We start from the raw sequence: 26,375 nt of genomic DNA, 5'->3' as shown, positions 1-26,375 counted from the left end.
AATTGACAACTTTTTTAACAAAACAAGAAATCTTGCAAACCTTTTAAGAAACGCAAATAGGCACACGGGATGAGAAGTTATCAGTTTTGGTCGCTTCCCAGCCTCTTTTTTAAATTTTAATGAAACACAGGCTTTTAGATACAAAATTTTTGAGTTCCATACACTTAGGGGCCGGTTACAGCTATATTAGGGTTTCATCATTCAAACCAATAATAAATCATAGGATTTTTTGACAGGTTGATTATTGCTTCCATTGAAAATTTCTGTCATTGGATAAATATTTCTTGATTGGAATCAAGGACTTCCAACGTTTTTCCAATTTTTGTATTCTTTGTGAAAAATATGGTTTGTGGAAGTCATCAAAATGGGCGTTTGGTTGTGAGATGATTTCGTCGTTGGAGTCCAATCTTTTTTCCACCAAGCCATTTCTTCAACAAGTTACTGGGATTAAATCTGAGAAATAGTCGAATTCGTCACCCAATTCACGGATTTTGTTCATGGAAACTGCACACGTGTACATCCTTTTTATACTAAAAAAAAAAAAATGCTTATTACACACGAAATTAACTTGTCAATTTTTTTTTCAAATCGCAAAATGACGAAGATTGTTCAAATTTTGACAGCAGTCCACTGACATATCTGGAGCTAACGATTTCAGCATCTTCTCGTACTATCACACATTTGATTAAAGATATCGTTAAGCGGGATTCAAGTGCCTTAGGATGTGTCTACATCCACTCCAAAGACACGTTTCTCAGGTGTTTCCAATTTGTTTTGAAAAATATTTAGAAAACATTGAAGAAATGTTTTTGTTTGGTGTGGACGTTTTGAGTAACATTTCTGAAATGTTCTTTGTTTCCCGCTTATGTATCTATTTTTTTTTGTATACCCAATACTAATCGGAATGGGAAACAGAGAAATATTTCATAGACATTTCAGGAATGTTTCTGAAATTTTGTGGTTTGGACCCACCTTGACATTTAAAAACAAGAAATTGATGACTTGAACTAATGTTTTCACAATAAACGATGTTAAAGAATCCTGATTGTTTAAAAAACTATTCGTCCTTTCGCTCAAACGATACACAAAACATCCTCAACTTTGAAGAAACGTCGGATTCCACAAGCAAAAATCGAGCAAACAAAAATCGCTTTCTGATTTTTATTGCATTAAAGTATTTGAAAACACTTATCTGGTATTTACCACATTAGTCATGTTTTTATTTTTGTAATCAGTTTTTGAACGGATTTAAACAAAAATTCAACTTAAATCTGCGACGCGACGTAAACGACAAGATAAGAAATGTGTATATATGCAAGTAAAATTGAAAAATGCCGGTAAACAAATAATATTGGAAAGTGTTCTGAGAATGCTTAACCTACGCTGATAACATCTGAACCTTGTTTGATGTTTTATTAAGGGTAGAGATTTAGAAATAAATATATTTTAGAAACCAAATAAAATTGTTGAGACAAGATCACAAGTAAATTATAATCAAAAAAGGTCTATATAGCTCCGCTAAAACAACGTCCAGAATAAAATAAGTTTCTTGTAAAACAATCAATCTAGTAAAAGCAGGAATGAAGTGCGAAAGTTTTATGAACAGGTGAAACGAAATTCGTAGGTACATAAACCTAGAACCGAAGGCTGCAAAGACGAAAGTGGAAACATCATAGTGGAACCGCAGTCAATGCTGAGGATATGGAAGGACCACTTCTGCAGATTGTATAACGGCAACGACGAACCGATTCCGCTGTCAAGCAGGATGACCCATTCAACATAGACGACGGAAACCAACAATCCCGTCCTACTGACTTAGACGAAGTAAAGATTACCATATCTAAGCTTAAGTCTAATAAAGCCGCTGGAGCGGATGGCTTGTATACCGAGCTATTTAAAGCAGCTGGATATAAGTTGGTTAGGAGCATGCACCAACTTATCTGTAAGATATGGTCGGAAGAAAGCATGCCCGATGAATGGAACCTCAGTATTATTTGCTCGCTCCTAAAAAAGGGGACCCTCTAAATTGCACGAACTATAGAGGAATCAGTCTACTTAACATCGCTTAAAAAATCTTTTCTGTTATAATATGTGAACGTCTAAAGCCCATCGTCAACAACCTGGTAGGCCCTTATCAGTGTGGGTTAGACCAGGAAAGTCCACAGTCGGTAAAATATTCACATAACTGCAGATCCTAAAAAAACCCAAGAACATCAAATCGACACCCACCATCTGTTCATAGATTTCAAGGCCGAATACGACAGTATTTAAAGAGACGAACTGTAAAGAGCCATGTCTAGTTTTGGCATCCCTGCCAAACTCGTCTGTTTGTGCAGGATGACCATGGAGAATTCACGCTGCTCCATGAAGGTTGGAAACAACTTTTACAGAGCCTTTCGATGTCAAAAAGGGTTTTAGACAAGGCGATGCGCTGTTTTTTAACATCGTACTTGAAAGAATAGTGCAGAGCTCCCACATCAACACTAGAGGCACTATCTTTCAAAAGTCTGTCCAATTACATTGACATAATCGGAAGAACTCAGCGTGATGTCAATGGGGCTTTTGTGAATATTAAGGCCGAGGTGGCAAAAATGGGTTTAACGGTTAATGAGGTCAAAACAGAGTACATGCTGTCGTCAAGAAAGGACATACAACACCGACGTCTACGTCACCATCGACAGACGTAACTTTGACGTAGTCAAGGACTTCGTCTACCTAGGCTCCGCTGTAAACGCAGAAAACAACACCATCGCTGAGATCAAACGCAGAATAACTCTTGCTAACCGCTGTTTCTTTGGGATAAGAAAGCAATTGAGTGGTAAAGTTCTCTCTCGAGGGACCAAGGTGTCGCTATATAAGACCCTTATCATCCATGTCCTGCTATACGGTGCAGAAGGATGGCCTATTACAAAAGCGGATAAAAGCACTTTGGGTCGGTTTCGAGAGAAAAGTTCTTCGTGTGATCTACGGTACGGTACTGTACAGCGACGTAGATTTAGCCAGAAGGGTAAAAGTCTAACGACTAAGATGGCTGGGTCATGTAGAGCGCATGAAAACCAATGCTCCGGCCCGGAAAGTCTTCGAATCCACACCCACAAGACAGCGCAGTAGAGGAAGCCCACGGATCAGGTGGCGCGCACAAGTGGAAAGTGACCTCACCCAACTTGGAGCGCAAAACTGGAGACATCTAGCTAGGGAGCGAGCTAGATGGAGAAGTTTGTTGGGTGAAGCCCTAGTTCACACAAGACTGTAGAGCCACCTTAAGTAAGTAAGTGTAGAACAATCTTCAGTTTCGAGCACTAGTACTGACCATTCAACTTTATGAAGACAACAAATTCGATGATTTCGAATGTTTATCAATAAAGATATTGATAGTAATTGCAGATATTAATATGTTTTCTGTGACTGACATATTGGGGAAAATTGGAAGAGTCTGACCAAGCAGTAAGCACACATTTAGACTCCGTCGTCGGTTTAGTTAGAGAAGCTAAGACAGCCCCCAAATGTTTCCCTCAATAGGGCAACCCCATAGTTTTTTCCAGGAGTTCTATGTTCCTGTTTGATTGACAATTTTTTGGAAGAACTTTTTGATCTGCTTTAAGATATTCAAAAGGTTGCAGAAGTTTGAAAACTGCAGAAATTAACCAAATATGAATCTTTATGTATTCGCAGAATAAACGTTTGGTCTTTAATTATCTATCGCTCTATTTAAAGCATTTATATGTCCAACGCTATCTCGATCACTATCATTTCATTTGTCATAACCAACACTATTTATAATGCCTCCAGTTCTAGCGGTCTTTGTTCTTTCCGAAATCCCAACACCATTGAAATAATAAAGATAACTGTTTCTGCATCCAAAAGATTATTATATCAACAATAATTCACCACAATTTTAACTCCCTCGACAAATATGACACATGGAATACGCTACATAGGTGTCAGTGTCATAATTTCCCCATGAATCCGACACATCTGTGTAGCAGTTTGTAGTGTTCCAGCATGATGGCAAATGCTCTTCTTACCTGATGGCGTCTTTTCGTTCCCACCAGAGCCCCAGAACAGAATCCAAATCCAGCACGCCTCAAATCAAAACTGGTCGTAACATAAAACTTGAACTTAATCTCTTTCTCACCACACACTTAAAGTTGAAAGCTGAACCACGTGCTTGGTGTATCTCGCTTAGCACTTCTCTATAGGCGCACATCATAAAACCGCATGTGTCCTTTTGGTTTCCCTCCATACCCTACCGCTACCAGCCGAAGAGGAGAGCTCTTCGTTTGAATCTACCGCTGCGCTGCGCTACGCTGAACTGATGTGGCCAAAGTAAAAGGCTCCTTGGCCGCTATCTGGAAGCATAATTATGGCGAGCGCGCGTGTGAGAAAAGGGCGCAATAATTTCCACCACACAAAGGTGATAAGATGCGGGCGAAGCGAATAAGTCGTGCGTTATATGTATTTTTATGCTGCATCCGCATTCGGATCGGAGCGAGTCAGGAAACATGAAACAAGATTGCTCAAAATAACAGAAGGAGGAGGATGGGGTAAGGGACGCACTGGCCGGCGTTTCGCTGCTAGCTTGTGATTGAAAGGAGCCTCACTGAAGCTTGCCTCGTTATATATAGTTGCTTCGTCGGTGATTGTGGTGTTAATAAGGCGAGCGAAGCGACAACGACTCGTTTATGATGTGATTTGCATTTGCATGTGGCTGCTTGTATCCTCTGTGGTGGCATCGTCGCGGCATTGCTGCGTCGCGTCGGTCGGTCATCATCATCGTCAACTATCTCTGTCAGCCACGCCATCATTGATGGATTGATGCCACAGACAGAGCTGCCGCACATCCACCACTGCGTTCGTCGTCGTCGGTGTCGCGCGTCGTCGGTCGAAAAGAGTGAAAAGAAGAACGCCTCCACCATCAGCTATAGAGAGTGAATAAAGCTGCCGGTTGAGTGCTGATAAATGATCGATGATGGAAATTAATGTGATGCCACAATGCCGACGCAAATCTTTGGCTCTGTCAATGTTTTGTGGCTGCGTGTTGCACACTACAAAAGTTGATGAAGATTCCTGCTGTAGCTGTAAGTATTGATGTGATTTTTGTTTTGTTTGGCTTTGCGCGCCGAATTTACCGCAACTTGGTGGCATTATCGACCGTGAAAGTTGCATTTAATTACATTCGTTTTTTTTTTTTTAATTCTTCTTGTTCAGTTTTATGAGGAATTGAATTTTGGTTAAGGTGCTGATGGCAGTCAAAGATTTATTAGAGGAATCCCTGGGTAAATATTTCTTTAAATTTCACATGTCAATCCACCATAACCGGTTAAAATCATCTTCTCATTTCAATAGTTTTGGATTTTTTGTCTGCTCCTGTATAATACGTAAAACAAGTTACAAAATTTATCTCCATTCAATTGTGAGTGGAATGAAGAATTCAAAAAGTTAGTAAAGGATAATTATTTAATACTATTTGAGAAACTAACCGCAATTGGTCTAATTGATCGATGTTGTTTTTAAAAATGAAGTTATTTCAGATGTGCCACAAGGTTGTCATATTGGTCAGTTTTTCGTTATGATCGTTTTATTTGTCTTTAATTATAGCAATAGACTTAAAAATGTTAAGAAAAAATTACTCAGCACTTGTCTGCCAAATTTAACAGACGCATTTTAATACATTTTAGAAAAAGTGCAAAGTAGAAAGTATGTACTTTATTGTTAGATTCGTTACATTTATACTTAGCGTGCCAAGTTTTGCTGAGTATTGAATTCTTAACATTCAATTATTGAATATTAAAATTATATTATAAATTGACTTCAAAAGATGCTATTAAAAGAGCAGAGACCGCTCTGTAGTTTGTCTGTACATTAAATTTTAGTATACAGTTTTTCAAGTAAGAGCGTGGTCGTATTAATCAATAAAAAAAATTATTTTATGGAACTTTCATATTTATATATACATTATACACATTACAAAACAATAATGCAATTTGTTCAATAATGTGTCCAGTCACCACCGGCGTCGATAATTGCCTGGCATCTCCAAGGCATGCTTTTTACGAATTTGACGGCGTGTTCTAGTGGCAAGGATCTCCAGATCCGACAAATTTCGTTAAACAACTGCTTCAAAGTGCGTCTTCCACGAAGCTTCTGTTTAATATATGCCCACACATTTTCGATAGGGTTTGCATCGGTGGACTGCGACGGCCAATCCAATGTAACGATGCCATATTGAATCTTCCACTGAGTACAGAGCTTGCTGAAGTTTTTAGGATCGTTGTCCTCATGCAGAATCCGATCTTCATTTTTTGTGATGAACCATCGTTTGGCAGCCTTTTCGTAGATTTTTAGGTTGTCAGTAAACAGGTACAGAGTGCCAAATCCCTGCTTTGAGAAGTAGCCCCAAAGATGCACCTTTATTCCATGTTTTACGTTCCGCTGAACAAGCCTATTGGTGGAAGTTGACCAGGCTCACGTGAGGACAGAACGTGACTATATAAAACATTCATCAGTAAAAATGACATTTTCAAAATCTCTATCAATATTCTCAGGCGCCCAGCAAGTCGCTTTTTCACATTTTTTTCAGTCAACAGAGGCTCTTTCATTGTGTTGCGCCATTTCAGATCATGAGTATGAAAAAGGGTTCGGATAGTTTCGTAGGATATATCTTAGCCTTTTGCCATTAATTTTGCTTGTCTTTGTCGCAGTTTTAAAACGGGATTCCACTACAATATATTCACTATTATTTTTTCATCTTTTTTTCGAAATTTTTAGCCACTTTATATCGCTGTATCCACTTCTGTATATCTTGCTTTCCTATCGAAATTTCATGCTTTTCGATTCAAAGAAAAGTCATACAACAAGCCTCTACTTTTATCCTGATAGCAATAAGTAGCCGACGCAATTCAGCTGAGTTTCGGGTGTCCTGGTCAAAGCCATCTCCCCAGCGTTTGGTGACGATGATCCCACTTGTTAAGGTGTCAAAGTCACGAAATCGTTTCTCTGACGCCAGGTTGAAGAGGAGGCGGGCCAAACCATCCTCTTGTCAAAGTCTATTGTACATGTTGATTGGTCATGGTCAACCTACATAGTGTTAAATTGTTCGGGATACAGAATTATTCCATGGCTTTGTATAGTTATATCCTGGCTTGGCTAACTACTTTCGATTAGACACGTTCAATTCAAGTTCTTTTGGAAGGATTCAAATCTGAGACTATAAAAATAATGGTGTGTCTCAGGGCTCTGTTTTTTACCCCACATTGTTTCTCATTTTCATAAATGATCGATCACCTGTCTGCAACTTCTGATCCAGAAAATTAGTTCACTAACGTTTTTTAATCTCGTTTATTGCAACGACAAAACATGATAAGTTTGATAACTTCCAACCAAAAGAGGCTACATTTGTCTGTCCTTCTGAACAAAGACAATGTGCGTTTAAAACTTGAATTTCAAACTTCGTCGTAGAGTTTCTAGTCTCCTTCTTTTTTAGAGTTATTTTTATGGTGCTTTAGTAAAATAGATAGTTTTAGTCCTCCTTTAAAAGAGTTGAACAGTAATAAATGCACGTATAGAAATAAATTACCTTCATTTATCTCTGAGCCTAACTTTGGCAGAACTGAGATACGTACTATAGCATTAATAGACGAATGTTGAATGCCCTACGCTGTTAGTGCAATGTTCAAGAATTCAAAACCAATGTATCCAATATACTAACGTATTTTAAGCACGGTTGTTTCCAAGTTTTGACCATGGTCTGAGTTCTCTGTACAAAGTCTTTATCACTATTTGTTTTACAACTTTTCATTGCAACTTGCATTTTAAAAACCAATAACCAATTAACCAATAATCTCTCAACAGCTCCTTTAATTCTAGCCAGGATGATTTATTTATGTTACTTCTTTTTTTTATTGTAACCACATTTTATAGCTCCACAAGTTGTCTTTTTTTCATAAATTTATTTTGGGAATCACATGGACGTTTTAGCTTTTTTAAAAAGTTAGTTTTTTTTAATTTCATGAAACAAGTTGAGAAGTGCATAATTCAAGGCGGCCTGTGGGTCGTTTTCTTCTTCATTTTTTGATGCATATGAAAGTGAAATGAGAATTCTTTCGATAAGAAAATGTAACTTTCTTTCGGTTACGTTAAGGAGCTAAATATATGTGCATAAGAATATGTATACAATTTATAAGTAACCTGTTTTATTTTATTTTGTTGTAAATTTGCAGATCATATCCTGTTAGTTTATACAAATTTTTATCATAAGGATATTTAACAACAACATTTTCATAAATGGTACGAGTATCAATAAACCGAAAGTAAAAACTGTATAAATAGTTCCCAAATTTTGAATTTGGAAACAAAATACATAAGAAGCAATTGTAAGTTTCTGGTTAAAAGCTAACATGGACGAGTTTAGATTTAAGTGATGGATGACATTGAGTTTACGTGGAAAATGAAAATAAACATTTAGCAAAGTGAATTTTCAGAGGAATTTAAGAAAACAAAAACTCATAGGTACTTTAAACAATAGGTATTTTTCCAAAATTCCATTTTTTAAGAACGAACGAAAATCCAGGAAAAGAACAAAGAATTTCAAGTTGGGTGTGAATAACAATCACGGATCAAAATATTAGAAACTAAAAGAATCCCTAAACCCACTAAAAGAAAGAAAGAAGAAGATACCAGCAAACATTGTTTTTTTTTTCAAATATGTTCAAACACCAAGACTTCGTCTGCAAGAGTCATGAATCACGAATCCTTATACTCATTACAATTGGACTTAACTACCTATAGCCTATAAAGATCCCACCAATAACGATATATGGTTGAAATTTGTATTATTAATTTCCACAGCGGTGGCTCTTGGTTTGGCGTGTAATTTAAGATTCTCAAAGCTAAAACCTTGCATCACTTGCTCCACCACGTTAAGATGCCGCACATAAAATTAATTTACCACCAGGATATTTACAATAAAGTTGTTGGTTTTGCTTGTAAAACAAGAATAAAACCTACCACTTTGCCTCCATCTCTCTAATAATGCATCTTTTATGTTCTAATTAAAATTAATTTTCCCAACTCAAGACTCAACTGGGAAATTGGGCGCTGGAACCACCTACTAATCATGTGCTGCCGCTGCTGGAGGTTTCCTGTATATGGATGGACGCTATTCCTAGTCAATTTGGCCAATATAGTTTGTTTTACAACCAATGCCGCCATTATGTACATATGTTGCTACTTAAACTTTATACACCAGAACCGCATCGCACCGGCTGCTGCTGCTGTTTCTGACTGGTAGTAGCTTTTGCTGTTTCTGTTACCTCTTCTGTGGCTGGTATATATGGTATGGAATTGAAAGCAATGCGGAAGATCTTGCACTGGCATGGCTTCCGAGATCAAGACGATCGCTATCAACAACATCATCATCATCACTGAAAGAGAGACAAAGATCCCAATGTGATGATGATGCTATGAAATGATGATGATGATGACGATGCCATGGATAGCACCTTCGCACCCAATTACGTATGCATGAAGCAATGTGATGCTATACAGTCTTACGTGTAGGATCCTACACGTACTCATAGTGAAGCAAATATTTTACCACACTTAACTTTTGGCTTTGTCTTATCGATTTATTTGCAAAAGCAAATATGTTGTACTTGATGCTGCCGCCACCTCTTGCTATCCAAATGGATTTAGATTTACATTTGAACTTGAAAGAAGTTCAAATGAGCATAACATTTGAAATTGAAAATTATTGTGAAAAAAGTTTCATACTAGTGAGAAGTCGTAAGAAATTGCTTTGAAAAAGTTGTTTTTTGAAAAAAATTTAAAAATAGTTTAAGAAAAATTAAGGGGTACATAGAGCAAACAACTCTTAGAATAAGATGTAAGTTTTAAGAAATGAAAGTTTCAAAATTGAAAATCGTAAACCATTTTTGTTTTTCAATATCCTATGCTTAAGTTTTGCTTCCGAAATTTATGAATACGCGAAGTGAAATTAAGCTCATGGAGATTGTTTTTAGAGGTTTGGAACTTTAAGTTTCCAAAAATATTTTTACTGACGGCCATTTTGTCAGCTGTTAAGTGATTTATTTTAAATTTGGTTTGATATTTCAACATTAATAATCTGACGCCTCAACAATGCTTTGAAATTTTGCTTTTGCTGAAGCTCACTTTTGGTTGAATATATGAGTCTTTGAACAAAACTGCCGTATTTAGGGTAATGATATATCTTTAAGTGAAAGTTAAGACACCGGATAGCAATGAAGTGCAGGAGCGCGACACGCCCAATTAAGCAAAAAGTTTTTGGAATTGGGTTCTTTTAGGATATGAAAATCTTTGAAAAGATTTGTTGGAGATCTAAAGTTTGTCCGTCACTGCCCTCACCTTTCACAATTGGTGTTTTGAGAATTTTAACCTTAAGTCTTTCGTCCAGCTGTAAAGGTTACACTTAGACTTATCGGTCCGAACGTAGTCTTTTTGATGTAATATCAAGTAAAAATTAAGAAAGTTAAGCTGCGACTAATAAAGCCATATAACATTTCCGATGGGACTATTTAAATGTTGTTCGATACTTCTCAGCTCTATTCGGGCTTAAAGCTGCTTTTTTAGAAGTTTGAAGACTTAGATCTGTCACATATTTGAGTAGCATTACTCAGGACATTAACAGGTACCGAATCTATTCAATCCTGCATGTTTTTGTGATAGCTCGGAAGAAGTTTCAAAACTTACTTCCTGACGACACGACCACTAGTTTTTTCCTGAACCCGATGGTGCCCTGTAGAATTAAAATTAAACTGTTTGGCGATTGTTCTTTAACATAAGAAAATTCTGTGGATCTACAAATCAGTTTTGAAATGCGAGACTGTTTTGCTTCATTGTTATTTTTGAAATGAATTTGAAAAAAAAAATAACGAACAAAATGTATCAACTGAATTCATGAACATATATTAGTAGCTACTTAATGGTCTCAATTGTGCTGGCCTCATCTTAATCTCACTAATACAATTTTTTTAAATAAAAGTCTAGCCTGCAAATTTGCCTTATCTCAGTCTTGTTAAAAATTGAACAATACCACCCTTGTTCAATTTTAGGTCTTATTTTGATATCTGTGACTATTAAACAAGGCCCGTGCTGGTCGTCTCCGGTTCTCTTATATCCCAAAAACATTAGTTTCATTATAACTCTAGTCGCGGTATTGAAGTCGCTAGCTATGAAGCGAGACTTGTGCTGGTCGCTCTCGTCGAAGATCGTCTGAGCTTTGATACAGCTTCGTATCAGTATTTTCGTTCTTGCGTTCTTCTCGTATTTTATTTTTTATTTGTACTTCACAATACTTAGCCCCAAGAAGTATCTAACTCAATACTCATATAATTTCTAATAAAGTTTGCCATAAAGCATCTTCCTAAAGAAGCTCTGGCCCCCTATCTCGTGTTAAAATATATTATATGCGAACCTTCAAGTCTTAGATGTTTGTTGTCGGCTGAAAGAGCGTGAGAATTACTTTTAATTAACAGTCATTTGTTAAGTGGCTATATGTACAAAGCTTCAAGAAGAAACCACTGCATACATTTGCCTACAATTAACAAAACAAAAGTTCAAGAAAAACATCAAATTAGCAAGCAATATATTTATGTTGGTTTATTTTGATAAGCTTTTTTGTGAAGAAGCTATTTGGAGGCTGTATCGAGATGTGTGGCATAAAATTTCACGGATGAAAGATTCTTCATGGTTTTTTGGTATTTTGTTCTTCTTTTTTTTAATTATATTGTTTTTATAAAGCTGAGTGATGGTTTAAGTGAACAATGAGTATTATACCCTTGCTTCAATGGACTTTTTAGTTTTTGTCTATTTGAGTTATCAATTACGGTTTTATAAGAGTGTGATTGGAATTTTTTGTCTATTTTGATTGATTAAATGTGACATTGAAAAAAGTATGCTAACATTTTGTTAAGTAGCTTTGGCCTCTAGTTTGAATTTATTTTTCAAAATTTTCTCAGATCAACGATAAACAAAAAAATAAAAAAAAATTAGAAAACTTAGTTTGTTTTTGAATCAAATCAATTTTGGGTCATTTTAATTTGAGCAAAAACAACCAATGTTGATATTCTTAAACTATTCGAAGCTTATCAAAGCTTTATGAAGACTTTCAGCCGTATTTTGCTATTTTTCTTGAATTTTCATTTCTCACTATTCTGCTATTCATTCGTAGTAAATCTGTGTATGTCAGGAATGTCGGTAATACTGTGCTTTATACTTTTAAAGATTATTAACATTTTTATGGAAAGAACGAAGACTGAGCGAAGCTCACATTAAAATTCTGTCCAACGTCATGTTGCAAATTACCTTTGACAAAAAATCTCAAACTCCGCTGTGGCGGTGGGTGATTCGGTTCAACAATATTCAATACATACCGAAATGCTCTTTTATTTTACCGGACATTTTTGGTAAACCTACGGTTGTGAAACAATTGGTTTATTATCTATTTCAAAATTAAAATAATTGAACTTAAGCTTCATCTGGCAATTCCATAATATTGTTTAGACTTTCTAACATTTCTTCGAAGCTCTCTGTATCTCTTAAAAAAAGTCCAATACTGTCCATTTCCAAAAGTTACACAAATTAAACAATTCTTCTGTTTAGGCCTATTGATTAAACTTAGGGAAAATGTAGTTCACCCGATGCATAGCAGAATGAAAAGGCAATGTGGAAGGGAATCGAATGGGTGAATTAAATACATGATCTACGTTAATAGCAGAATTGGGTTGTTTTTCTGAATACCCTTTTGCAAATAAAAAACACAGGAATATCATCGGTTTAAGTTGAATCTTAAGATAAACTTAGTTATCGAAGTTTTGTATGACCTTTATCGAAACACCACTTAAGTTCATAGATAGTTATATGGTTATTTTCTTTTCGAAACTTTATCGAAACACCTCTCATGTAAAAATAATTTGTTTGCAGAACCTTATTTGAATCATCTAAAAGGTGTCATTCCCAAAACCTAAAGTGGTGTTGCTTTCTAGAATTTCACTTTGACTTTCCCTTGAATCTCCCTTTTTTAAGAATCTTAATAGTAACTTCTCTCTCTCTTTGAAATTTTCAAAAAAATACTCATCATAGGATTGTAATCAGCAATAAATTTCTAGCAATTAGCAAAACTCCTCTCTAGTGGTAACCCAAATACCGCGAACACTGAAAACACAAAAAAATCAGAAAAAAGCGACACCAAGTCAGACAATTCAATAGACAGACCTATGTGCCCATTTTTTTCAATTCGCATCCGTCGTCGTTGTGGAGCGACCAAGAAGATGCTCTGTTGCACCTAATTCTGCGTCTGTTTCTTTGTAGATTTGTCATTGTTGCATTACAATTCTTTCTATACAAATGTTAAGGCACATACAACATAGTGACTAGATTTTATGGTTAATATAAGCACTGTCTTTTTAGTTATTTCCTATCCGAAAACGCATCAAAATGAATATTAGAGGCAACTGTATGAATCTTGACGGTTTAAATGTGCAATACCCTATGTTTGATTAGTTGAGGGGGTTTTGGAAACACAGTTCCAAATGTTGTGTTCCATAAGGCTAGAATCAGGAAATTAATCGACTTATGCAAGCTTGGAATTCGTTACAATATTTTCCATTTTAAAACCATCATCCTTTCTATTTTAAATTGTATGTTAGTTGCAACAAAACTTATTCACCCTATTAGTAGAAAAGAGGACAAACAAAACAAAAAAAGAAGTCAGTTCCAGCTGATGAAGAATGCGACTGGCAGCAGTAGGTGCCTACTTTCAGTCGTTGCCAGGCCCACCATTTATGGGAACTATTGTCACTTCACAGAGTGCATAAGACCCTAACATTGGCCGCAAGGAAATTAACCCACTTGGAAAAGACCGACTTAAGCTATAACGATGACGATAGCGAGGCGATGACGACGATGAAGTATCTAAGGCCGCTGCGGTGTTTTGGCGCTTGCACGCGCCTATTGTCTTCATTTCACACACCGGCAAACAAATTTGTGAATTGCAATCTCACGACATTTGTATCTTTAAGGCTCCACAGAAACAAGCCTTCTACCTATATATACGAGAGTAAGTTTACTTGAGTTAGGCTGGCAAATGGGAGGTATTCTCGCACATACTTTATAACAACTATCCAAAGTGAACGAGATTGTCTCTTGAAGATCAAGTTCGCAAACTTTGCCGCTGACTGCTCTTCCATAGTTATGAATCATGTTGTTGTTGAATATGAATCTGAATTTGAACTGAGGCTTGGAGGGCCTTTTGTTTGGAGATATTTATTTTCTGAAAAGGCTTTTTTTATTTAAATTTCTTAACAATAGATGCTGTGTTGTTATGAGGAGTTTTGATATGCTCATGAACATTAAGATTAAAACTTTGAAGGGATTATTCAACTCAAAGTGCAGTGGCATTGTTGGAGTGTCAACATGCTGCACCTGAGCATTGAGGTTTCTATTTTGTGTTGGATTGTATTGGATTTGGATATGTTTTGAGGGATATTAGAGCCAAGATGGTGTCTAGTTTTTTTTCTATAAATCGAATTGGAGTTTTATGTTGAATTTAAATGTTGTTGGAAATAAAGCAGAACAATATTTTAGCTTTAACGAATTATTAAACAAAATTTTATCAAACTTGAGGCATTCAGATTATTTATTTATTTTCATCATCATTAATTAGAGTTTATAGTAACTCTTACAGACTAGCGAAATACAAAATTTGTCTTAGCATAAATGTTAGTTAATTAACAAGAAAAAATAGACTGAGCATGATTTTAAATGAATCTCTACTCAAATGAAAATTAAAATCAATAAAATCAGATATTTGGTTAATTTTTCTGACACAGCGAAATATTGGCTCGTTAGCATCATAATTTAATCTATGAAGTACCTCGTGGAATAACGATTTCTAAGCACTCGAGCTGGAGCATGTAAATTTATAAGATACAATAACAACGGACAGTCAATATGATAGGATAAAATATCTTTAATAAACATAATGGAAAATATTTTGCGGCGGCTTTCTAAGGTCTGAATGCCAAGAAGTTGACGTCGAGTATTATAAGGTGCCATGACATCAACGTTCTATCTAAGTTTAGTTTAAGTTTATAACTATTATTGTACATTTTTTTTGAGTTTTTTCAATTCTAGCAGAATGAGTTTTGTAAAACAAATTCCATACCACACAGCAGAACTGATCTAACACAAGCAATGTAAAGCGTTTTTAAGGTATAGGAATCACTTAGACCTTTAGAGTTGCGGAATACAAATCCAAGCATAGAGTTGGCCTTATTAACTATGAATTCTAAATGATTAGCGAAGTTGAATTTAGAGTCGAAAATTATTCCCGGATCTTTTTTGGTTGAGACTCTATCGAGAACGTTGTTTTCAATATGATAATCATATCCAAAAGGAGACGAGCGTCGGGAAAATGAAAAACATTGACATTTAGAGATGTTGAGGTTTATTTTCTTGATTTTACACCATGTTGATAAGCTTTGAAGGTCTTCTTGTCAACCTGGCACAGTCAACCGGATCCTTAATGCATCTCAGAAATTTGAGCTCATCGGCTAAACATCAAGGAAAAGGAAAATCAGGTAGATCATTTATTAATATAAGAAACAAAAGTGGTCCAAGATGGCTACCTTGAGGAACAGCCGAAGAAACATCTATTAGACTTGATACCATCGAATCAATACGGACATATTGAATACGGCCTTTAAGATTTGAACGCAACAAATACTTAAGTTTTTCTAGTTTATGAATAAAAATTGTATGGTAAACTATGTTAAATGCTTTGGCAAAATTTTGTAAAATTGTAAGATTTGTAAAAGTTGATCTCCCGGGTACGGATCCGTGTTGAAATGGGGATATAGTTTCTTTTAATAAAAACGAAAGCTTATCGGAAACAATTTTTTCAAAAAGTTTTGATATTACGGATAACTTGCAAATCGGGCGATTGTTGGATATGTTATGTTTTGGACCACTGTTATGAATAGGAGTTTTCCATTCGAAAAGAAATACAACTTTCTCAAGTGACCTGTTAAAAATAAAACAGTATTCGAGACAGGGAAGGCGCACAATTCTTTGAAATAATGGGAGGAATTTCGTCTGGATCAGCATTCTTATCGTCATTCATGCTCCATAGAGCTAGATGGAGAAGTTTATTGGGTAAGGCCCTAGTTCACACAGGACTGTAGTGACACCTTAAGTGAGTATGCAATTAATTTAAAATTGTTGGTATTCCAAAATTCTGGTAGCTTTTGTTGTTATAGTATTCAAACCCTACTTATGTTCTGCACGTGAACCATGTATTCTCACATGTTAAATTCAAATGTCACTGGCATTGTCAACAAGGCATATGCTACCTCAAGTGTCAATTTATTTGCATGGTGTTTTCAAAAATTGGAAATATTCATGAAAACGCAGGTCGAAGGGTTCAGGGTTTTACTCATTTTCATATATATTTGATAGTTAAATCCTAAGCTTGTGTTTTTAAAATAGAACTGGATATGTAACAAATATTTGATATTTGATAATTTTTATTGCAAGAACATTATTTTGTGAATGTGTACAAATGCCATTTTCGACATTTATTCATTTTAAGAGATTGAAACTGTTTAATTTTAGTAAACAAACTCTAATGTAAGGTCTAATCGATCTTAAACTTTGATGCAAGACGATAAACTGTAAAGGTTGGTTTAAAAAAAGAGTACCAAAGCGAACCTGATTCTGTTCTAGTCGGGCCTGTCTTTAAAAGTTAAATTCAATTCGTAGAAGTCATGGTGAAACTTTGTTCACTATTTGATTTTTGATTTGATTAAAATTGTTTGTAATAAATTAATATAGAAAAATAACTTCAAAGTCTTTGGGGAATCATCATGAGGACATAAAACAAAATAGAATATATATCAACAAACACAGCCTTAATATGTATTTCATTGGCACCACCTATTTGCCTCCCACTTGTTCAAATATATATAAAACAAAAATATTTGCACTGACTACTGACATATTTTTGTTAACTAACTGACTATGGTGTCAAAAAGACGAAGTTTTCAAATAAATTGCTGAGCGGCCCCTACGTTTATTTTAATATCTCTTTTCAATGTGATGTAAATTACTCTCAAATCTGACCAAAAAGTTTCTTCAGTAAAAGTTTTATAGTTTTCTGTATAAAAATTCATCATTCGTTTCAATTTTGACTTGTTACACGCCTTAATGTGTGTTCCTTCAGAGTTGCCAACGGAAGAAGATATAACAATGTGACATCTGACAATTCGAGGCTAAAAAAATTGTATTAAAGGAACTCTGCTATTTCATGGCTGATCAATAACTTGTTAAAGTTGTCTGTTAGGTTAAAGTTTTACTATTTATATTTTTGCTTAGCTTGAATTAACTTTAAATATTAAATTCATTTACAATTAAGTTGCGATGTTGTGGTCATGTTTCTAATCAAAATTATTAGCTTTAATTGACAACGATGCAAGTCGCGTGAAAAGGGCCTGACCATTCCTGAGCCTAATAAAAAATGTTTGCGAAGTACAGCGGATGAATGTATGCGTGGTAATCTAGAGCTGGGTAGACAGAAAACTTTTCGACCAAGACATTTTATATGTAAAGACGGCGCCAAGACATTAATACCTTTGAAATTCCATTTTTCACTTAATGCATTTGGGCCTCCATTCCTAAAAATAACAATTTTAGATTTCTCAAGATTAACTTCAAGGTTCCATTTATCGCAATATAGGTGCTGAACTTATTAATATTTGTTTGAAGTAAAGCTGGACTCTTAGCCAAAATTACAATATCATCAGCATACGAAAGAACATTTATACCGATTCCTTCCCCATGTATTCCGATGGAGAGTTCAGAATGGAGGTCATTTAAGAACAAGACAAAAAGCAGAGCGATCCAAGTAGTGAGGCGGTTTAGGATAACTGAGGTGAATAATTTGTAGAGGGTATCTAACAATGAATACGAGACTAGCGTCACCTTTTTTGAAGACAGGAAAGATAATTGATTTTCGTAAGGATGTTGGTATTCTTCCTGTTTCGTATCAATTCTGTTCGTGTATTGAGCGCGTCTATTGGGAAACCATTTACGTCTTGGAAACAACAATGAACTGGTGAATTTAGCGTGTCTTAAAAATCTTTAAGACCTAAAACTGACGGCATTTAGTTCGAAAAGGTTGTACTGTATGAAGGACAGCAGAATTCAAAAACTGTTGATCCTCTAGTTGGCACAAAAGTAAACTCGCCAGTTTCATCGCCAAAGCCTCTTCCGTTAAGTATAAATGCACCGATGTCTTTCCAGAGCTCACAAAACATATTGCTGTTGCTGTCACTTATAGAACCTTTTGAAAATCTCTCTTCAGTGATAATCTGTGATATCCATGAACCGACTGTTCCTTTGATTCCTGTTCTGACGTTAAGATCTCCCATAAGCAAAAAGTGGTATATAAAAATTCATCAAATAAGTTTTGTAATTTTACGAAATCACGCATCCAATGATGGAAGTTTAAATGCTTAGGACCAAATTAAGGATAGATCCCGAAAATTTGCATTGCAAGAAAACAGTATCATGTAAATTCAATAATTTCAGTTGGTATGTGGATTCTATAAATTTACGGAATCCATGTAAGCATCCTCTACTAGATCTGCCAAAGTTAGATGTTTTTGTTGCTGCAATCCAGTATAGTTCAAATTATTTAACATAAATTTAAAGGATTATACAAAAAAGACCTTTGGGAGGTGTATCATTGAAATACTTCTAAATGTATTCGAAAAGTTCATAGAAAATTGTAATTTATTTACAAAACCAATACAAAATTTAAGCTTTCTTAATGAAAAATGTATTTATCGCATCGCCAATTTTCGTGGTTATCGTCAAGTTTAGTTTATTTCATCAATCAATCTGAGATTAACACTCTCTTTTAGATTACATAAATATAAATAAAAATAACGAAAAAATAGTAACTTAGAGATATAATAAATATTTAAAAAAAGTACAGAAAACATAAATTTGACATACATATCACAATAATTAATGAAATAACAAAATTAACATTACATGTTTTTTAAAAGTTTCTCGTGAACTGTGCATACAAATATCTATCTTTTCAATTACAGCATTGGTTTCTCCGATGCAACGCATAATCGGTACATTTCTACCATAATTACTTCTAGAAAAAGTCTCCCTTAAATGAAAACCTATACGAAGGGCTCTACTGGGAAAATAAAATTGTATTTGCTCTAGCAAGTAAGGGCACATAATATGACTACTTACTGTATCCTTTATCATCATAATAGAAAAATACTTTCTTCTGACCTGAAGCGTTTGCATACCAAAAAGGAAACATCTCACATTATATGCGGGCATAATAATGTTCAAATTTAGCTTAAAAAAACAATATCTTGTGAAACTTCTCTGAATCCTTTCAATTCTCAATGAATGATTTGCATAGTACGGATTCCAAACCACACAACAGTATTCCAGGGTAGATCTCACAAAAGCCATATAAAGAGATTTAAGAGCATATGAATCGGAAAATTCTCTAGTGTTCCTTTTTAGAAAACCCAACATTTTAAAAGCTTTATTAACTATATAGTCAATATGACTACTAAATGTGAACTTCCTATCAAATATGACTCCTAAATCCTTCTTTTCAGTTACTTTATCTAATGTTATATTATTGATAGTGTAATCAAATACTATTAGTGCGATTTTCCTTGAGCATATAAAGCTTTGACATTTGGCTACATTTGAGAAAAGAAGATTTTTATTGCACCATGATGCAAGTTCACATAAATCTTCTCTCAATAAATAACAAACATTTATAGAATGTATAGTTCTTAATATTTTTACGTCGTCAGCATATAATAAATACCTGGACAACTGGAAAATGTCAGGAATATCATTGATAAACAAATTAAAGAACAAAGGACCAATGTGACTTCCTTGAGGGACGCCCGAGGTTACTTTTATGCACTTAGAAACATATCTGTGTATCTTAACGAATTGGGTTCGATCTGTAAGATACGAACGTATCCATTCTAAAAGTATGGAGTGGATACCAAGTTTGGACAATTTGTATAATAATATTTCATGGTTAACTCTTTCAAATGCTTTGGCAAAGTCAGTAAAGATGATGTCGGTCTGCAGACCACTTTCAAATCCACTAACAACTAAATCACACAAAATAGTGAGATTTGTAGCTGTAGATCTGCCGGAAACAAATCCATGCTGAGAATCAAATATTATTTGTTTAGTAAGAAAAGTGGGCTTATAACATACAATTTTTTCAACAATTTTAGGAATAATAGATAACTTACATAATGGTCGGTAATTACATATTTTTTGCTTTGCTCCAGGCGGAGATATGTACGATGTTTTCCACTCGTTTAAAAATTCACCTGTCTTCAGAGACTTATTAAAAATAAACAACAAGGGTAACGCGAGGGACGTTGCACATTTTTTGATTATCTTGGGAGATCTGGAGAATCTGGACCAAGTCCTTTGTTTTCATCAATCCCATTTAACGCTTCAAGTACATCTGATATTTCTAACTGAATAATTCCTATATCAACTACATTAGATGGAGTAAATTCAGGAAGCTCGTTAGAAGACGTAACTGCGTAAACAGAATCAAACAAATCTGCAAAAAGATTGCAGATAGTTTGCAAATCACTAGATATAGAACCCGAAAACTCCATACAATTTGGTAAACCACTAAATTTTCTTTTGGAGTTAATAAAATTCCAAAAGCTTTTGCTGTCCTTCCTAACTTTGAATTCAGCTGTTGAAACATAGTTACCATACAAACATTTATTTAAGACATCAAAAGACTTTTCGATTACAAGATAGTTCTGGCTGAAAACCAAATTATGTTTGTCTTTTTTGTATCGTTTATATGCTTTATTTTTTTTTATTTTTGAGCTTAGAAAGTCTGTCATTATACCATGTTGGGTTGGAATTCTTTCTACTTATTTTCTTCGGAATAAAACTTTCAGGTGCTTGTTTTAAATAAGTTTTAAAAGATACGAACGCTTGGATCAGATCTTGGCTTTCTATTATGGACTCCCACGGTAATGCATTTAAAAATAAATTTATTGCATCGAAATTACCATGCTTATAATCAAAAAAATAGTCAATATCATTAGTGGTTTGAAAATAGGCTAAGAACCACTTTCAATGGTTTGGGAGATAAAAGGTCGCTCCTTATTGTCTGATCATTGCTTTTATTACAGTTCTACCTTGCTAAAAAAACACGACTTTGTTGTACATTCAGAACATATCCTCTATTTAAAAACATGTAACTTCAAATTCTAAGAGCTGTCAAACATCAAATATGCCAAATAATTTAATTATGAAAATATTTATCTCGCGTAAAATAATTTGTTTAAATTAGTAAAAAATTGATGTTGCCTAGTTATAAATACATTAACGGAATTACATATAATATTCTTAATTAAATCGAAGTTGTGTAAAAAAGAAAATTCAACAGTTCGCTTCATCTAAATGAAATTCCAGGAAATCCCAAAACAACACACATTCCCTGTCTATTCCAATTTTTTCAATTTGAATGAATTTGTTACGCAATACAAAAGAAGTCGACAAACAAAATCAGGAAAATGATTACAAATTCATTCATATCATAAATTCCGTTTAAACTAACTACTGGCGAGCACCCGGCATTCCCAAGGCACAAGTTGTACTCGTGCTCGTATTCGTATTCGTTTAGTCATGGTCATGTGCTCTAAAACCAGCAGTAATAATAGCCGTTCTTTTATTGCTGCCGTTGTGATCTTTGGAATTTGAAGACTCTATTTTTGAAAGCCACCAATAATAATTTATAACAATGTTGCATCAGAGTGGTAGGTTTTTCCGGGAAAGAAATAAAATTAACTTATATTCTGCTGCGTTGTTGAACTGATATAGTCCCCGATTAGCTTGTACTAAAAAGTAAGTGACCGCCAATTAATGAGAGTGAACTCCAAAATAGGGCGGTGAGGTTTTCTTTCAAGGTCCTAAACAGTGAGAGGCTGATGAGGGAAGTATGAAAAAAAAAACAATCATACAATCCAAATGATATGAGAAAATCCAAAGGATAAAAAGCTGCAAATTACTTTAATCGTTTGTGCTTAAATATTTATAAATATGAGCTTGCATGATCATTTGTAACACTAAAGCGAGTCTTTGCGTCGGGCAAAGCACAAATGTGTGGACCGCACATGTAATCTTCCGATCCAAAGAATAAGTCTTGGCTCATTGCGGTGCGAGAGTCCTATCTGGACCTTTGTTGAAGATTTGTGTGAATGCAACATCAAATTATCGGCACATGAGCTCAGGATTTCACATAAGTCTCGTGTCTCTATCTTTCCCGATGATGTCCGTTGGAAAAGGGGAGGGAATAAGTGAGAAGGGAGGGCATCATCATCAAAGAGGAAGGTTCGAAAAGTCTAAAAGATTGTCCTCCATTTCCGTTGATAGTCATAAATATCAGCTTCAGGAGCAAAAGGTGCTGCATCACACAACACAAAACTATCATCAGACTTGGATTTTGTTTTTGTGTGTGTTCAGTCTTCAGTTCATCCTCAGCAACTATCAAGTGATATAACTGGAGATAGTAATGTTAAGCTTGACGGCTCGACTGAGTGGTGATGGTGGGCGGCGCGGCGGCCGCGGCCGGTCGTTGCAGCGGCAGCTAAGAGGATAATATTGTGCCAGTGATGACTCGTATTAGAGGATTATAAGGCGCGCACACGCTTGTGATTGCGCGCAAAGACACAAAAGACGTTACGGGAATAGAATTAACGTAACGACATCATTTCGAGGCCATTTTCTGCGTTAAAGAGTTGAACATTCCCATCATATGCGATGTGAAGTGATATGATTTTGTTTGCCCCTCTGGGAACAAGTATTGCCTAATGCCGATGCCGCCACCGCCAGCGGCGATTTGATGCGACTGACAACGACAACGACAGAGACAGCGACCACGACGATGAAGACTTGGTAAGGATATCTACATTATGAAGACCTCACGCACTCAATTACTTAACGTATGCATCACGTCAATTCTTGCACACGGCTCTGATGGCACAGCCACTACCGTGTTGTTGTTGTGCTTCTGCTGCTGCCGCCATCGCCATCACCATCGATCGGCCACAAGGATGTTCTAAGAGAACCAGGAGGCAAAAAATTGATGAACAAAGAGATCGCAGGGGGTACAGTCGTAGTATGTGTAGTAGTTTAGGAAAATGAACAACAACAAAAACAAAAACGAAAAAAACTTGCGTAATTTACGAGGCTATAATTGTGAATTGTTGCCCAGGAAATTACTGCCGAGATGAAGTAATTTTAACAAAGTTGTTGGCTAAGTTCTGAGCTGAGCTGGTCAAAGCGATTTCATTTAGGATGCACTGGAATGTGATTTGTCGTTAGCGAAACAAAAGACCTGATGTACAAACCTTGGTATATGTCTAATGTGTGCATTAGATTTTTACGTTCGTCGTCTTCGCGATGACGACGATGCCGCTGCAGCTGGCCCAATGACCGACGCAAGGACGGATAGAGGGAAAAGAAGAGAGGTCATAAAATTGCATTCTAATTTCACTTAACAAACTGCTCGATATAAAAGCAATGAGAAAGCTATTAGGATTCCAAGGCAAACCTGTGATATGAAGAGATGAAAAGAAATAAGAAGTCTAGGATTTTTGTTGCGCAGGCAAGAAAATTCTTTCATTTAAGTATGTGCTTAATTTTGTTTGTGTATAGTTAAATTTAAATCTCCTTTGGAAATAATGAATAGAAAGTTAATTTAATTATTTTTTCGCATAATAGGTTCGTAGGTATTTTCGTATAGGGTAGGTATTGGTGTATGGGATTCGACAACTCCATATTTTAAATTAAATTTTGTTGAATTCTCTTATCATGGGATCAAATCTTTCAACAAACTTTAGTTTTCTTAATTTTATATGTAAATTTGTGGGTGAAGCTTTTTTTAAATATGTATTACTTTAAGCCCAATTTTAAATATTTAAAAAGCGAAACACAAAATAGATTTAGATTTTGGCTCAGAATCCCCAGCATGATAATTATAAAGCTCCAATTAGAAATTATTTTATTTCTAAAAAATGGATTTAAATACTTTATAAGAAAGTGTCAATATTAATTTCATTAAAGAATACAACGAGTGTCAATTAAGTGACTACCTCAGATGTTTTAGTAGCACATCCTGTCACTGTATTTTTCCAAGGCCTTGTTCGTTTTAGGCTGCAACTCATTGATAGCTAAAATGATATTAGCTTCAACCGTTTCTGGATAACATCGGACCTTTATGATTCTACGCAGAATCTAGCCAACACGCGTGAAATCACCACTCCAAGGCTTATGCACGTCACAATCGATGTCTTACGTGCTAAATTGAAAAATCCAAGTTTTCAATTTCAGTTAAAAATTAGGGGGTTAACACGCACACAGTTTGTCCCAGCCTCTATCTTTTAGAAAAATGGCACAATGATGCCACCACTTTATTCTCTATTGATGGATTGGCTTCTTGACAATAACTCGCAAGTTGTACGAGCCGCAGATGTTGCGATTGCATGATAGTTAGTGCGTTGGATTGTCATGTTAGAGGTCTTGGGTTCAATCCCTACCTTTACCTAATCCTCCAAGAGTAATTCTTCTTATTAAAAGTGCCTTCTCAAATTAGCCATTTGGATTCGGCTTAAAACTGTAAGCACACAAAAATGGTTGAGCGTTGTAAGTCACTCGGTCCTAGGTCTCACCGGATTATTGCACCACCTTAGACAAGTGTTTGAATTGTTGAGATCGATGGTGGGTTAATTGTCGTGGATTTAAAATCTTACACTTTTGGCTACAGCTGAAACATTGTTGTCTATGTTCACTGAACTACGATGGTTACTTCATTTCGGCAAAAAACACACTGTGTGGAAATATATTGTCTAAAATTTCCATCGTTGTTCAAGAAAAAAGCGCCTGATTTGTTCCGCTGAAAACAGGTGATCTCAATGCACTAGATAGCGCACCGTATCAGGCTGCTTCTACAGATGCATGAGTATAATCAGTTGAAGAATCCTGATCGCTCATTATTCTCACTCATACTACATCTTCACTCATTCTGATTCATTTTTTATCTTCCTTTTCATCCTCGCTTATTTTTACTCACACGCCCTCGGGTTTATTTCAACTCTATTCATTGTTACCTTTCCTCACTCAATCATCTTCACAAATCCTTCAGCATACTCAACCTTCATATACTCTTCCTCAATAATCTATACTCATCACCACTCGTATATTTACTCGCAACTGAATATAAGATGGTCAAGACCAGGAATCGCAGCTGATATAGATACATTCATGCATATATATATATTTTTTAAACATCAAAGTTTTCTTATTAAATTTTCTAAGAATTCAATTCCACATTCTAATTAACGTCTCTCGTTAGTTATTCAGCCATAAATCACTTTTCGATTCGATAAGCTTTTCTCTAAGACTTGAAAACTCGAGCCCACTGCCAATATTACAGCAATATTTTTTATACGTAAGTGTTTTATGTACATATTTCTATATAGAAACCCTCTCTTCGAGATCATAAAATAAATAATTACAGACTTGTTATGAAATGCTTTTCTGATTTCGATTTTTCCATCATCGTGTTTAGTTTCTGTCTATACATTTTAAAATAAAAACAAAAAAACTCATCATCATGGCTGGATTTAAAAATATAATTGGCCTTTTCCTTCCATATAAGTTTTAAAAAAGGCTTAGAATTCGTAAGCTTTTGCCAGGAATCATCCCTCCCAAAGTGTTATGTCTTAGACTTGCAGAAGTAAATGTATTAAAAACATAAAATTTGAGTTTGTATGTATTCTTTCTAATTATAACTCAATAAAGTTAGTTACTTAGTTATTCACTAAAGTGCATTGCTAAGAAATGGAATTTAAATTAAAATGTATTCATTGGTGGAGTGAGAATCAAGAAGAACAAAGTATATTTTATTTGTTTATTTTCTTGCGAGACTAACTAATTCCAGCCCTGATTTTTCGTCATAAAGTAACATTGCGGAAGCTAGCAGTACAAACATTAGCAATACAACAACAAAATAAATATCGACGTTGCATCGGCAGATGGACGAAGTGAAGAAAAAGAAGCTCAAAATGCATTTTCATCATGTGGAAAGCCACAAATCCATACATAGCATGGCAGAGGAGGGGGCAGAAAGTTGATAATAACTTTTCATTTTCCCGCTGTTGTTTTCATTTTCCAGTCTTTTATTTTCTTCCTTCTCTTTCCCTGAAGATGACTTTTTTCTTTATTGTTAAATTAAT

At 35.2% G+C, this 26,375-nt stretch overlaps 1 long non-coding RNA gene across 1 annotated transcript in view; it reads right to left on the bottom strand.

Annotated features, from left to right (window-relative positions):
• LOC129943497 (uncharacterized) overlaps nucleotides 1-26,375 on the bottom strand; it is a 59,937-nt gene that overhangs the window by 929 nt on the left and 32,633 nt on the right. The gene's annotated exons all lie outside the window — the stretch shown is intronic.

Source organism: Eupeodes corollae, chromosome 1 (genome assembly GCF_945859685.1).
Source record: "Eupeodes corollae chromosome 1, idEupCoro1.1, whole genome shotgun sequence".
NCBI classification, from domain to species: Eukaryota; Metazoa; Arthropoda; class Insecta; order Diptera; family Syrphidae; genus Eupeodes; species Eupeodes corollae.
The sequence above is the reverse complement of the archived record's forward strand: the minus strand, read 5'-3'. Positions and strand labels throughout refer to the sequence as shown.